This window comes from Mizuhopecten yessoensis, unplaced genomic scaffold (assembly GCF_002113885.1).
Source record: "Mizuhopecten yessoensis strain PY_sf001 unplaced genomic scaffold, ASM211388v2 scaffold2597, whole genome shotgun sequence".
In the NCBI taxonomy this organism is placed as follows: Eukaryota; Metazoa; Mollusca; class Bivalvia; order Pectinida; family Pectinidae; genus Mizuhopecten; species Mizuhopecten yessoensis.
The window spans coordinates 543,286-557,537 of record NW_018404625.1 but is presented as its reverse complement, the minus strand read 5'-3'; the positions used below and the strand labels follow the sequence as shown (position 1 = coordinate 557,537).

The 14,252-nt window shown below is 37.2% G+C and overlaps 1 long non-coding RNA gene across 1 annotated transcript in view; it reads right to left on the bottom strand.

The window, feature by feature from the left end:
* Positions 1–2,092: 2,092 nt before the first annotated feature.
* Positions 2,093–14,252, bottom strand: part of LOC110446161 — a 13,857-nt gene continuing 1,697 nt past the window's right edge. Inside the window, exons 2-4 of the long non-coding RNA XR_002462434.1 lie at positions 7,432–7,576; positions 4,531–4,628; positions 2,093–4,271 (exon numbers count right to left, since the gene is read on the bottom strand). This is a non-coding gene — a long non-coding RNA (uncharacterized LOC110446161). The remainder of the gene's footprint in view (positions 4,272–4,530; positions 4,629–7,431; positions 7,577–14,252) is intronic.

Below are 14,252 nucleotides of genomic sequence, written 5' to 3'. Positions count from 1 at the left end.
TTTTGAAATACATGTTTAGTTTGTTATGTACATACTCGATTAATATGTCAAACTAAACTACAAAACTGTGCCGTGTTTGTAATTTACTTCGGTCTGGTGTTTTGAAATACATGTTTAGTTTGTTATGTACATACTCGATTAATATGTCAAACTAAACTACAAAACTGTGCCGTGTTTGTAATTTACTTCGACCTGGTATTTTGAAATACATGTTTGTTTTATAATCGATAAATATGTCAATTTAAGCTATAAAATTGTGCCGTGTTTGTAATTTACTTCGACCAGTTAATTTGAAATACTTGTTTGTTACATACTCGAACAGTGCCGTGTTTGTAATTTACTTCGACCTGGTATTTTGAAATCCATGTTTGCTATGTACATACTCGATTAATATGTCAAATTATACTATAAAACTGTGCCGTGTTTGTAAACTTGGACCAGTTGTTTTAAAATACATGTTTTAAACATTTGATTAATATGTCAAAACATGTGCCGTGTTTGTAGTTTACTTCGACCTGATGTTTTGTAATACGTCTTTGATACATAATCGATAGATATGTATAAAACTGTGTCGTGTTTGTAATTTATTCGACCAGGTGTTTTAAAATACATGTTTGTTTTATACTCGATAATATGTCAAATGAAACGATAAAACTGTGCCGTGTTTGTAATTTACTTCGACCTGATGTTTTGTAATACGTGTATGTTATTAATGTGTATATCAATGTTAAATAATATGTCTAAAAACCGTAAGGTTCGGAGCAATTTGACAATACAATAATTTGCTTTACTACACATCAGATGTTCTTGTATGTAGTAATGCCTGGTCTCATAATGCATTTTTATAGCATCAGAAAAGGCTTTGATCATTTGATATCTGATAATGCAGTAGCTAATAATTGTTTTTGAAGGACTCTGTACATATGTCTTACTGATAATAAATGGTGCCAAATATATTCATATAATTATTTGAAATTGGCACGCATTTCTAAAATGACCCTTTCGCAACCCATTTTCATTGGAAGAACATGATATCAGTAGTGTGATGAACATGTGTTGTTGAATTGAAATGACATAAATGTAAGTTGTATTGAAAAGACAAAAAAGTAAATTGTAAGACAGAAAAAATATAATCTTGCTTCAAATGAAGATTTGTAACAACCTTATTTTAAGAACCTGGTTAGAAATATTATTAAATAATTCATATCTTAAGATGTTTTTTGAAATTGAATAATTTATAAAAAAAAAGGAGTTCGTGTTCTAATGTGTCATGAAAGAAATTACCCTCGTACATCAAAGCCGCCATTTTAACTTGTTTATTTTTAGAAACCGGTATTTTCAGAGCTAAATGATCAAACATTGCAAGTTTTGTAACAACCTCATTTTGAAAACCTGGTAAGAAATATTATCAAATAATGAATTTATTAAGACTTATTTGAAATTGTCTAGATAACAAAAACGGAGTTTGTGTTCTCCTGAAGCCAGAATCATTACCGATATGTAAACACAGCCACGATGTGCAATCTTTCGATGTTTACACGATTTACAATCTTTTAATATTACGTTGATTTTCAATGTTATCTTATTGCACAATTATGTTTTGAACAGAAAAGGATTATTGAATGCAGCGAACCGTATATCCAATATGGCGCAGATGAAGCGTGACTCGCGATATGACATCCGTTTATCGTGACCAATGGTAAGGTAAAGAGCAAGTTGGATGGATGGATGACGGGTTTCGCGCCTACATGAATCCGCCCTTACGGGTTTCATCTCACTGACGGAAGTCAGTGTTCAGTCGGCATAAAGAGCAAGTTGCCAATCTCTGTAATATATACGTCTCTGATTCAATCCTGAATCACGGAAATCTAATTCCGTACCTGCATCAACTATTTCAACAGACAGCCGAAGTAAATTACAAATACGGCACTGCTACATAGTTTAATTTTGATACATAAATCGAGTGTTTAAAACAAGTATTGCAGTTCATCAGGCCGAATAAAGTTACAAACAGTGTAATAGTTTTAGAAGTAAACAATTACGGTCGATGATCATTTCAATACAGTAGCCACACAAAATCATCATGTAATAATCGGTTATTTATTACAAATCAAACTTATGTCGATGAAAGAATGACTATAACAATGATAACGAGGCGATTGTTTCATTTCAAAGCAAGTACAACCAATGAAAACATACACAACTAAGTTAACAGGCGATTCTTATTATTCTTATTCTTGTTATCCAAGTCCGTGGTAAGACCAAACGTCGATTTGATATACGGTAGCATTGCATTGTTTACCGGGTCGTGTATGTATAATGATTAGGCTAATTATGTCGTAGACGAATTAAAAACAAAAAATCTGTAGCAAACAGGACAACTTTTTAAAACACACACAAACTAAAGTAGAATGAACAACAAGCACACAAACACACACACCTACACACGCCAGATGTGCTTATGTTCCAGATTATCAGGCGAAATTCATGTTATTCATGTACATATTAAACAGCTACGTTTACAAAGTATTATTTGCTACAAAATGTGTACAATAATTCGGCTAACTGTAGCAATGTTTATGTTCATCAGCATAAATTAATCTTATGAATAAACCACTTTTTATGAATTCTTTATTGTGACATGCTTACTTGATAATGGAGTATTAATTACTACGGAAACCCATTGGTATCAAATGAAATCCAAAAAAACAAATTATTGCGTAATTACCCAACACTTTGGCAAATTATTTTTATTTAAGTTTTCATTTGGCACTAATGGGCTTCCGTAGATTACAGACTCAAGAATAACAGAAAAAAATCTAAATTCTGATATTTAGAGTGACTTATTTCATAAATAGGATGTAACTAAAAGGCTTAAGAATGCATTTTTGTCACATATACTTGCGGTAATTAATTAACACTCATGCAATGTTCAGTCATTATCCATTACGACAGTAATAAGATCCATGTGAGACCGGCCTGTAATTTAATTAACTGCAATCGTGTCAAGGCTTATCAGCCAAGGCCCTGATCATGGATATTACACTGGTGTGTACTGACCCTGTACTCTGTAACTGTATCATAAGGCACCATAGCCATGTAGCAATAAACAGGTAGTTGTAAATACCACATACGGAGTTTGTCATTATATTGATTACGGCCACAACATAACATGTCACTTGTAGCATGTTATGGTCAAAAAGCGATATATCGACATTGTTTATGAACACAGTGGCCATTTTCAAACATAAAATCAAATTTCCTGCCTTTAAAAAAATGAATTTTCTTGTTTGTAACCACCAAGTGTAGTATTCGTGAAATTCCAGGGGTTACGCCAACTTACGCTCTCTGCACCCCTGTGATTTTTATATCATAACATAATTGAAGGTACACGGTTAGCCCGAGTTTCATCTGGACCTGACACCAGACATGTCTGGTCCACACCTTTCTGTCAAAATATCTAAGTCTGGTGTCAGTGTCAGAGGAAACTCGGTCTGGTACCCGGCTATATATTTGATTAGTCTCTGGTAAAAAAAATCTGACCAATCGCAAGGCTGATACTTGTAGTTTGAAAGTAGCTTCAAATCTGGTCAATTTTACCGTTACGCCGCTATCGCGAGATTCTTTTGACGTACATCACAGGACCAAACTAGTCGTCTTGTCTCATACACAAGGTGGCGCACACTAAGCTCTACCCTTCGATTTAGTCCTGCCATATCACAGGGGAGCAGAGAGCGCAACCCACGTATCATCGAGGATGTCAGTGTGTTAAGACTAAGATAAACGTGAATAGAATGTTTGCACCGCAAGTATTTGAGAAAAATGCAGAAAGGCGTCACTTTAAAATAGCGGGATACAATGCAATTGCTAAACACTGAACTTATTCAGAAACAGCAATACTCATACCTGCTAACCCTTGAATCATTGCAAAATTCTGTTCGGGTTATACTGTAACGCGCGACAAAAAACCTCAAACCTAATCTATTAATTTCTGCGCTGTCAAGGCATAACATATGTTGTCTTCTGGTATGATTTAGGACTTTTTTTAAATCAATCTTTTCACACATTTCGTTTTATTACATTCTCTCTTTTCAAAATGCTGATTTCCCAGTACATAAAGTACAGGTAGTTTGAGTTAAGTGTAGAAAACTTGGCATCTTTCATCTTTGATGCATACTGGAACCATGAACTCATCTAGAAGCTCCTCTATCTATTTCTCCCTCTCATCTTTATGTACTACATTGGGAATCTGAATGTCTGAAAGCTGGAATCTTGAAAAAATAAATCACAAATGTTAATATGCTGAAGTATTATACTTGCTACATCTTGTATCTATACTGAACGTTGACAAGTCCTTGTCTCCCTTAATGTATGGTTTGGCATGAGATCTCACTGATGTCACATTTTCAATAAACACTGACGGAATTTGCGTAGAATAAAGGTTTTCAGAAATTCAACAATAATGGGTTTTTTTCAAAAGAAATAGAACATATAAATAGTTACCAATAAAGAGTTAAAACAGTCACTCACGTTAATTTGGGGGAAAACGTCTACTCCCTACTTCAGACACAATCTGATTGTTTGGATGCAAGTGCTATTTCATCTACATTTGTTCTCTCTTTGCTGCGCTGTAACAGAAATAACATTTATTTAAATTTATAACAAAAAGGCAGATACATAGGTAATTGTATCGTACAGTATTAGGTATCGATAGAGAACAGCACTTTGGTACAAAGTTCCAGTGAGGTCAAATCCTATAATCTGGTTAAAGCCGTGCCTTGATTGACATGTAGGCTGTTTCAAGGGTAGGTAGTGCAAGCAGGTACATCCATTGACAGATAGATGATAAGTCACAGGGTTGACTTAGATTGCTATGGAATATAAGACGGGCTTGACGGAAAACAACAAATGTTAGTTTTGATAGGAGAACGTTACTTTTACTCGCTGCACGTGACACTCTGTTTTCTACTTTGTTTGTATATCTACATTCTAGTGTATATATGTGCATCCTCACATCCTCAATACAACAGGGCTGTTTATCACGAACCAAAGGTGTTCGTTTATGAACTGAGGTCGGACCTAGTAATCTGATGTTGCTTTCAGGTGAGCCTGGACAAAACCTTGCAAGGCTTGCATAAATTTTGCATCAACGAACAGGCCCGTGGACACGCTCACTGTTGCTCTCTGCACATGTAGAAAAAAAACCTCTGACCAACCGCTATGGCCGATACCTATCCTGTGAAGATTACAGAGGAGCGACACCCGACTTCAAAGCTAATCAATTTTATCGTTAGGCGACCGACATTATTTAAGGATCGAAATAGTCTTCTTGTCTCATCCACAAGGTGGTGCGCACTGAGCCCTCGCCTTGCTATAACATATTCCAGGGGTGTAGAGAGCATTACGTGAGCGTACCCCCTGGAGTATCGAGGATGAAAATTCATGTGATATCCCTTGCATGATGATAATTTTTTGAGTTGTCACAAATACATATTTTGTTGATAATCATAATGACACTCCCACCTTCGTTACGTGTTAGACGATGACATTTCATGACCTTTTCAGTAACATCACCGACAAATATGTCAAAACCATTGATAACAACAACTGAGTAGCACGTCCTGTTTCCCAATCAACACTACCAGTAAGCGATACCGATGTCAAACTACAAATAGACGATATAGGACACGCTGTATTATATTAAAATCAATGTAATGCTACCGTTTAGTGTTCAATAAAGCTTCAGCGTCGTTTTTTAACTGAAGCCATAATGGAGCTTCTATATACAAACTCTTAACATTTTTCTTCAGCAAATTCTAAATACTAGTATCACATTAGTTTCGTTGTGTTTCTTTTATCATTGCTCGTCAGGATTATACTGCGCTCTATACAAGCTAAAATTAGGCATTACTCATCGAGCTTTCACTGTGCTATGTACAAATATAATCAGGCATGTATGAGCCCATGTATGTCTACTCGGTTCTATTTTATCTGTATTGCTTGCTATCTAGTCATCCTCGAAACTCCTGGGGTTACGCACTCTAGCTAGTCAACTACTGTTAAGAAGGTGTGAAATTTCTGCTTGAAACGTATCAGACACAATAAACAGAGGTAGGGTCCAACTGTGTTTTGATAACTGTCAAATCACCGATCAACTCCATTAAATTTACTATGTATATGTACTAGTACTGTATATATACGTACCTGACAGTAAAATCCAATTATTGAACCGATATGCACATGGTGTTGTGTGATTACACAACTGTACCTAGTTTTCGTTCAATGTGTTGGATGAAACAGAATATCAGTAATATATGCTCAGATGTCAGATTTGACATATATTTTTGTTACAACTAAGCCCCTGTGATTTCACTGAACTCGTTTTCCCCTTGCAGTTGCCATATATAAGCATATATTTATGAGGAGGTATGGAAGTCTAGTGGTAGGACGCCGGGCTCGTGACCGAAGGGTTGCGGGTTCGAGTCACAACATGGCACTGTGTTCTATCTTTGAGCAAGATACTTTACTCCGCTTGTTCTAGTCTACTCAGCTGTAAATGAGTACGTGGTTGGACAGTGCTAGAATTGGTGAATGCTAGCTGTGAGTGCCGAAATGGCAGCACCGGTTGTTTGCCCCTCAGGGAGTTGAGAAAGATATTGGCTGGTTGCAAAGGCCCTATAACCACGGATAATAATTTGTAAACCGCTTTGAGACGACCACGAACTAGGTTGTGATAAAGCAGTATATAACAACCTCGAATTATTATTATTATTTACGTTTCAGGAAAGAGAGTAGTGTGATTCCACCAGGGATCGAACCCGCAACCCCGGACTTCCTAGACAGACGCTCTACCACTGAGCTAAAGGGTAAAGCCCCCCCCCCCCCGTTTCAAATGTGTTCGCCCTCGAACCACTGTTCAATGTTGTGTATGGCTAATATTGTCTAACATTAAGTATTTCTAGATCTCCCTTAGTATTTCTATAGCATGGAATTCTTTCGGCAAGACATTTGCTGGTGAAAACCACAGACTTAGATCTAATTTTTGGGTAAAACATGAAACAGGAAGCTTTTCTTATAATTACAAACATTTCAACTCATATTCATCACTTTAAGACATTCATTTATACTAGGGCGAAACAACCTTGGGCGAACTGGTTTTAGGGCGAAATGACACTTAGTGTGAACGGGATTTAGGGCGAAACAGCCCGGATCCGTCACCACAGGCCACAGACACCATTTGTAACATGAAAGAGACGTGTGATTCCACAAGATCAAACTCGCGATCCTAGTCAAGTTGCTCTATAAGCTACCACTGAGCTAAGTTTAAATTCCCTCTAAAGTGAAGCTAGAAGGCGACGCCTCGACCGTTATCCTATATGTAAAATTAAAATCTGTTACACAAAATATTTATATCTTTTTTATTTGACCTACCCCGAATGATCCTCAGGTTTAGCAACTTGTACTTTAAAAGGGCTGATGTTGGCCGAGGCTGCGTCCACAATTCCTTTGATTCCACCGACAACTTGCTTGAAGAATCCAGCCAGCATTTGACTAGAGATCGATATCTGAATAAGATCTGAGAAAGCAACACGAATAAAATTATTGTTAATAAAGTCCCAGTTTTACGAACGTTCATTTAATTAAATTTGCTAGCTTAACATTTTCAGCAGGAAAGCATAACCCAATTTAGAGAACTTTGGGACATTACCAAATGACTGCAATTTGAAAAGGGACACCTGTAGCACTCAAATGTGGGTACCCAATAGTCAATTACAGTACGCTTAGTTACATGTAGAGACGCATAGAGCCATGACCTGTCCATCCTTTTTACTTCGGACTTGAAGCTATTCCAACTGACCATGCAAACTTGATTTTGTAATTTACAGAGACCGGTGTTTGGGTTTTTCCGGGTATTTTTGTGTACCATCAGTGTCAGTAAAACGTTTCGCCTTAGGATTGACAAAATAAAACGTTTTGAATACATTACTGTACAATCTGTTATTCTACTCTGGTCCGTTCAGTTCCGTTTATGTTCATGATTCTGCTTTTGTTATATGCTTAATTCTGGTGTCTAATTTGTTATCTAGCTAGTCTGTTTTTAAAGCGACTAAATTTAGCTATATGTCTCTGATTTCACAATCCACTGTAACGTTACTGGTTCCCACTGGGCATGGTTGTCGTGCAAGTTTTTCTATAACTGTGCCAAAATAAATCAAATAAATTAAAATAAAAGAATATCGTGTGATCACTCGGCATGCTGTCGTGTAAGTATAAATAAACAAAAAACTAATTAAATTTTGTCCAGTGACGCATATTACATATTTTTATTGTAATATACGTCTCTGGCATGGCTAGCGGCCGTGCCAGTGCACTATTGAACCACACACTAGGCCTAGAGCGAAACAAGGAGGCGAATGTGACACACGACAAGTTACATGCTATTTCCGAGAGGAAACCTATGACAAAACACATAACCAGTGTAACAATGGATCATGGTAACGAATGTACAACAGCTAAAAAATCAGCACGAGTTTAGACCTAGTAAATTAGCAACCAGTACACCAATTACCCAAATGAGCAAACAGGGTACAAAGGACTCCAATGAAGATGGTGAGTGCAAAAATGCTATAAACATATACCCGATAAGGGGCTCATGTGTCAATGATATAAACATATACCCGATAAGGGGCTCATGTGTCAATGCTATAAACATATACCCGACAAGGGGATCATGTGTCAATGCTATAAACATATCCCCGATAAGGGGCTCATGTGTCAATGATATAAACATATACCCGACAAGGGGCTCATGTGTCAATGCTATAAACATATACCCGACAAGGGGATCATGTGTCAATGCTATAAACATATACCCGATAAGGGGCTCATGTGTCACTGCTATAAACATATACCCGATAAGGGGCTCATGTGGCAATGCTATAAACATATACCCGATAAGGGACTCATGTGCAGGGGATGTAAACTGTCCTACTGCCAGAAATGGTCACAGATATCCATGTCAGCACACGTATACTCTATCATTATATCATCATAGTCACACAATATCATCACAGTTACTCTTAATTACCATAGTCACACAATATCATCACAGTTACTATTAATTACCATAGTCCATACAATTCATCACCACAGTTACAACATACTACCATAGTTACACTGTGGTCACTAATATCTATGCCAGCGCAATTACACTCTATCATTATATCTTCATAGTCACACATTATCATCACAGTTACTCTTAATTACCATAGTTACACTGCATCATCATAGCCAATCGAACCGAATATCATTTATGTTTACGTCTATACCACTGTCAATATTATGTAACTATTATATTGCATTTAGAAAGGAAATTCATTTTTCATCCAAACTAATTTAGATATTCCCTGATTGTGAAAACCATTTGAAATTGAAGTGCATAACAAAGTATGATACATAAAGGAGATACGGTGATGATCATACTCTGTGTTAAATTATTTTTGTTGTTGTTTAAACTGCAGCATATTGAGGTAAGAGTTAAGTAACCAAATCTTGGACCCGACGTCGCGCCAACCTCACTGCGGTGGACAAACGTAAGTCGAGGCAACGTTAGTTTCCGTCGGTCAACGTTTGATAAACGTTTGACTGCTAGCTAGGCTGGTGTCGTCTGCTGAACGACATGTTTCGTAATTCGTACAGGCCAAAAATTCAAAGGATTAGCCTGGACACACCATAAACTTGATGAGGGGGCCCTATTTAACAGAAATGTCTAGAAATGGACAAAATGGGCCTTGACATTGAGTAACAGATCATTAAAATATGCTTGCATATTAATGATTTCGAGTTATTCGGATTGCCAACCAGTGATAGATTTTAGGGTTGTTTGGTGTTTAAATCGTGAGATTAGAGACATCGATGTTACTCATCCAGATCTCTATATTTTGAGAACTATTTGCAAATGGTGGAGTAATTAAGACGTTAATTTTACCGAGAAAGACCATCAAAGGGTCATAAAGCCTTGAATTGCAAAGTAAAAGAAACATATCTTTGAATCCACCGAGATATTAGCATTTATTATATAATATAAGGCTTCTGCAGTGCAATAAAGGGGTGCAATAAAATTGATATTGAACGTGTGCAATAAAGATGCAAATGAGCGCGCGACACCGTGGGAACTAGGTCGTATTCCTACGCCCATGTGGTCTGTTCATCCAATTTAGTCAAGATGTACTCAGAACAGTCGTTGTTTAGTCGCTATTATTATTATATAAACTTATTGTAATGAGTCATGAGACTTGGTTCAAGCGCCAACCCGTTGGTATCAACAAGCTAAAATCCATGATGCAACGTGCCATAAAGGGAGCAGGAATCCAAACTGACAAACACTTGTCAAATCACAGTGCGAGGAAATATCTTGTCCAGAAATTGAACGATAATAACATCCCCGCTAACCATATAATGCAAATTTCTGGTCACCGAAACATTTCTTCTATTAATAATTATTCACACATCAACACGAATCAACACAAAGAAATCTCCAAAATACTGCACGGAAATCCAACAGCACCTGAGACCGGATGCAACACAACATCACTGACACAACAATCAATGGCGTGTAACCAGTCAACTTCCTCTGTTGTCAGGGTCCAGGGCGGTTTCCAAAGTATCTTTTCAGGTGCTGTCACAGGAGGAAACATACAAGTTCATGTTTACCAAGGACCTCCTCTGAAAAAACGCGCCCGTGTTATAGAAAGTGACAGTGATTCTCAGTAGGCCTAATATCCAACACATGTGTTTTCGGTTTCCGACGACCTTCACAGTGCGCGCGCTCTTACACTGTTCATGACGTCACCGATGAAAAAAAACAGTTTTTTTCCGAAGCGAAAAAAAAGAAGTCATATTTTGTAAACTTTTATTATTTCAATTGTTATCACAATTAAAATGATCGTTAAAAGTAAAACTGTTGGCCATTTATTATTCTGATAAAATTCTGCGGACTACTTTTGTTAGCGGAACATGCTCTCAAATTAGTATATGTGATGCGTCCTTTCTCGTCGTCATTGCATATAGAGACGTTAGTATTGAAACCACTTATGTAGGTAGGTTTCTCGAATTATATAATAAATAGAATCTAACACTCGTGTTCATGTTATATTGAATTTATTGAACTCGTATATTAATTTCATATGAAATTAATATACTCGTTCAATAAATTCAATATAACATGAACACTCGTGCTAGATCCTCTATATATGTTTACGCTTCCGGATAACAACTAAATTTAACGTTTGACTGAAAAACATAGCAATACCTCTGCACCCCTGGAATATGTCAGGACAAAATCGAAGGCTAAGTATGCGCCACCTAGAGACAAGAAGATTAGTTTGATGTCCAACATAAATGGTAAAAGAAACACAAAGAAACTAATGTGATACTAGTATTTATAATTTGATGAAGAAAACTGTTAAGAGTTTGTATATATAAGCTCCATTATGGCTTCAGTAAGAAAACGACGCTGAAGTTTTATTGAACACTAAACGGTAGCATTACATTGATTTTAATATAATACAGCGTATGCTATAACGTCTATTTGTACTTTGACATCGGTATCACTTACTGGTAGTGTTGATTGGGAAACAGGACGTACTACTCAGTTGTTGTTATCAATGAGTTTGACATATTTGTCGGTGATGATACTGAAAAGGTCATGAAATGTCATCGTCTGACTCATAACGAAGGTGGGAGTGTCATTATGATAATCGACAAAATATGTATTTGTGACAACTCAAAACATTAACATCATGCAAGGGATATCACATGCATTTTCATCCTCGATACTCCAAGGGGGGGGGGGGGGGGGGACGCTCACGTACGCCCTCTGCACCCTGGAATATGTTATAGCAAAGTCGAAGGCTCAGTGCGCACCACCTTGTGGATGAGACAAGAAGACTATTTCGATCCTTCAAAAATGTCGGTCGCGTAACGGTAAAATTGACTAGCTTTGAAGTCGGGTGTCGCTCCTCTGTAATCTTCACAGGACAGGTATCGGCCTTAGCGGTTGGTCAGATTTTTTTACATGTGCAGAAAGCAAAAGCGAGCGTGTCCATGGACCCGTTCGTTTACGCAAAAGTTTATGCAAGCCTTGCAAGGTTTTGTCAACATCAGATTACTAGGTCCGACCTCAGTTCATAAACAAATAGCTTTGGTTCGCGATAAACGAAAACGGCCCTGTTGTATTGAGGATGTGAGGATGCACATATATATACTAGAATGTAGATATACAAACAAAGTAGAAAACAGAGTGGCACGTGCAGCGAGTAAAAGTAACGTTCTCCTATCAAAACTAACATTTGTTGTTTTCCGTCAAGCCCGTCTTATATTCCACAGCAATCTAAGTGTCGACCCTGTGGCTTATCATCTATTTGTCAACGGATGTATCTGCTTGAACTTCCTACCCTTGAAACAGCCTACATGTCAATCAAGGCACGGCTTTAACCAGATTATTACCGGTACCCCCTTTCCGCTTTCAGCTCGTGTCAATCACAAATCTTTGTCCATATTGGATATACCTCGCTTTCATATTGCAGACAAATGATTTTATTTACAAAATGAAACCATAGCTACGACTGTCTGACACATAGTTATCCACTGACACCGCTTTAAAGTCGCAATTACACCATTTAATTGCGACCGAACCAAATTCTATACTCACGAGAAATGACCAAGATTCACGGATAAACTATATCCAAGGAATGGTTTAAATTCTTATTTGATATCCTCAATCCAATAACCCCTGGAGTTTCACGAATTCTAGATCTACACTTGGTATTACAAACAAGAAAATTCAAGTTTTTAAAAGCAGGAAATTTGATTTTATGTTTGGAAATGGCCACTGTGTTCATAAACAATGTCGATATATCGCTTTTTGACCATAACATGCTACAAGTGACATGGTATGATGTGGCCGTAATCAATATAATGACAAACTCCGTATGTGGTATTTACAACTACCTGTTTATTGCTACATGGCTATGGTGCCTTTTGATACAGTTACAGAGTACAGGGTCAGTACACACCAGTGTAATATCCATGATCAGGGCCTTGGCTGATAAGCCTTGACACGATTGCAGTTAATTAAAATACAGGCCGGTCTCACATGGATCTTATTACTGTCGTAATGGATAATGACTGATCATTACATGAGTGTTAATTAATTACCGCAGGTATATGTGAGAAAAATACAATCTTCGCATTCTATAGCATTTTAAGTACATCCTATCTATGAAATAAGTTACTCTTAATATCAGAATTTAGATTTTTTTCTGTTATTCTTATAGTGTTAGCCATATATACATAGTTATATGATACAGACTATAGGCGGACTATTGCGAGTCTACTATGAAACAGCCTATAACGGTATGTACTGATTGTTGTGTATTGTGTACTACGTCACGAGGATTGAATAAAGCATGGCTTGACCCAACCACATGCGTTGTCTCTGTATCACGAACAACCTAGGTCGAATACAACTTACAACAATTCTGAGTCTGTATTCTACGGAAGCCCATTAATGTCAAATGAAATCTTAAAGGGGCATCACGCTGAAGTAACTTTTTTTTTTGTCTTTTTTCCAAATACTACATAAACATATCAAGTGAGACTCCTTATGGAAAATGCCGATCGGATTTGGCTGAAAGAGATTCATAAAAATGATTAAATCTAAGATAATCATCGGTATTTCTACCTGTCTGACCAACGTTTTGTTCAGGGATTTCCCTCTACTAGCGCATGCGCATAGCACACCATTTCTTTGTAAACAAAATGACTGGCCGTGTGAAGTAAGCCGAAGGAAAATGGTGTACCGTGTCAGCTACGAAGCGAATAGTTGCCAAATGGTCAAAAGATAGCGCAAGGGGTACGTTACGGAATCATTATTGCCAGTGGGAAGTATTCAAAGCAGAAAATAACTGCCCTAGCAGTCAGTACGGTGCATGTTTTCTTCCGGATAGCGGCCGGTTAAGCTGAAATAAAATCGACAGAAATGCTAGCGCTGTTTATGTTATGAATAAATATCTAAAACTATTAACCTCGCTAGTATCATTGTGTGAGTTTGAACACAGATGAACTTAGTTTAATATGTTAATGGGCATGTATCGGAGAGAGTTTACTTTGTGTTTTTTTTAATTATACAGTGGTTTATGCAAACGAAAGGGATAAGTGACTGGTTAGTTTGATTTTGCCATGAGGCCCCC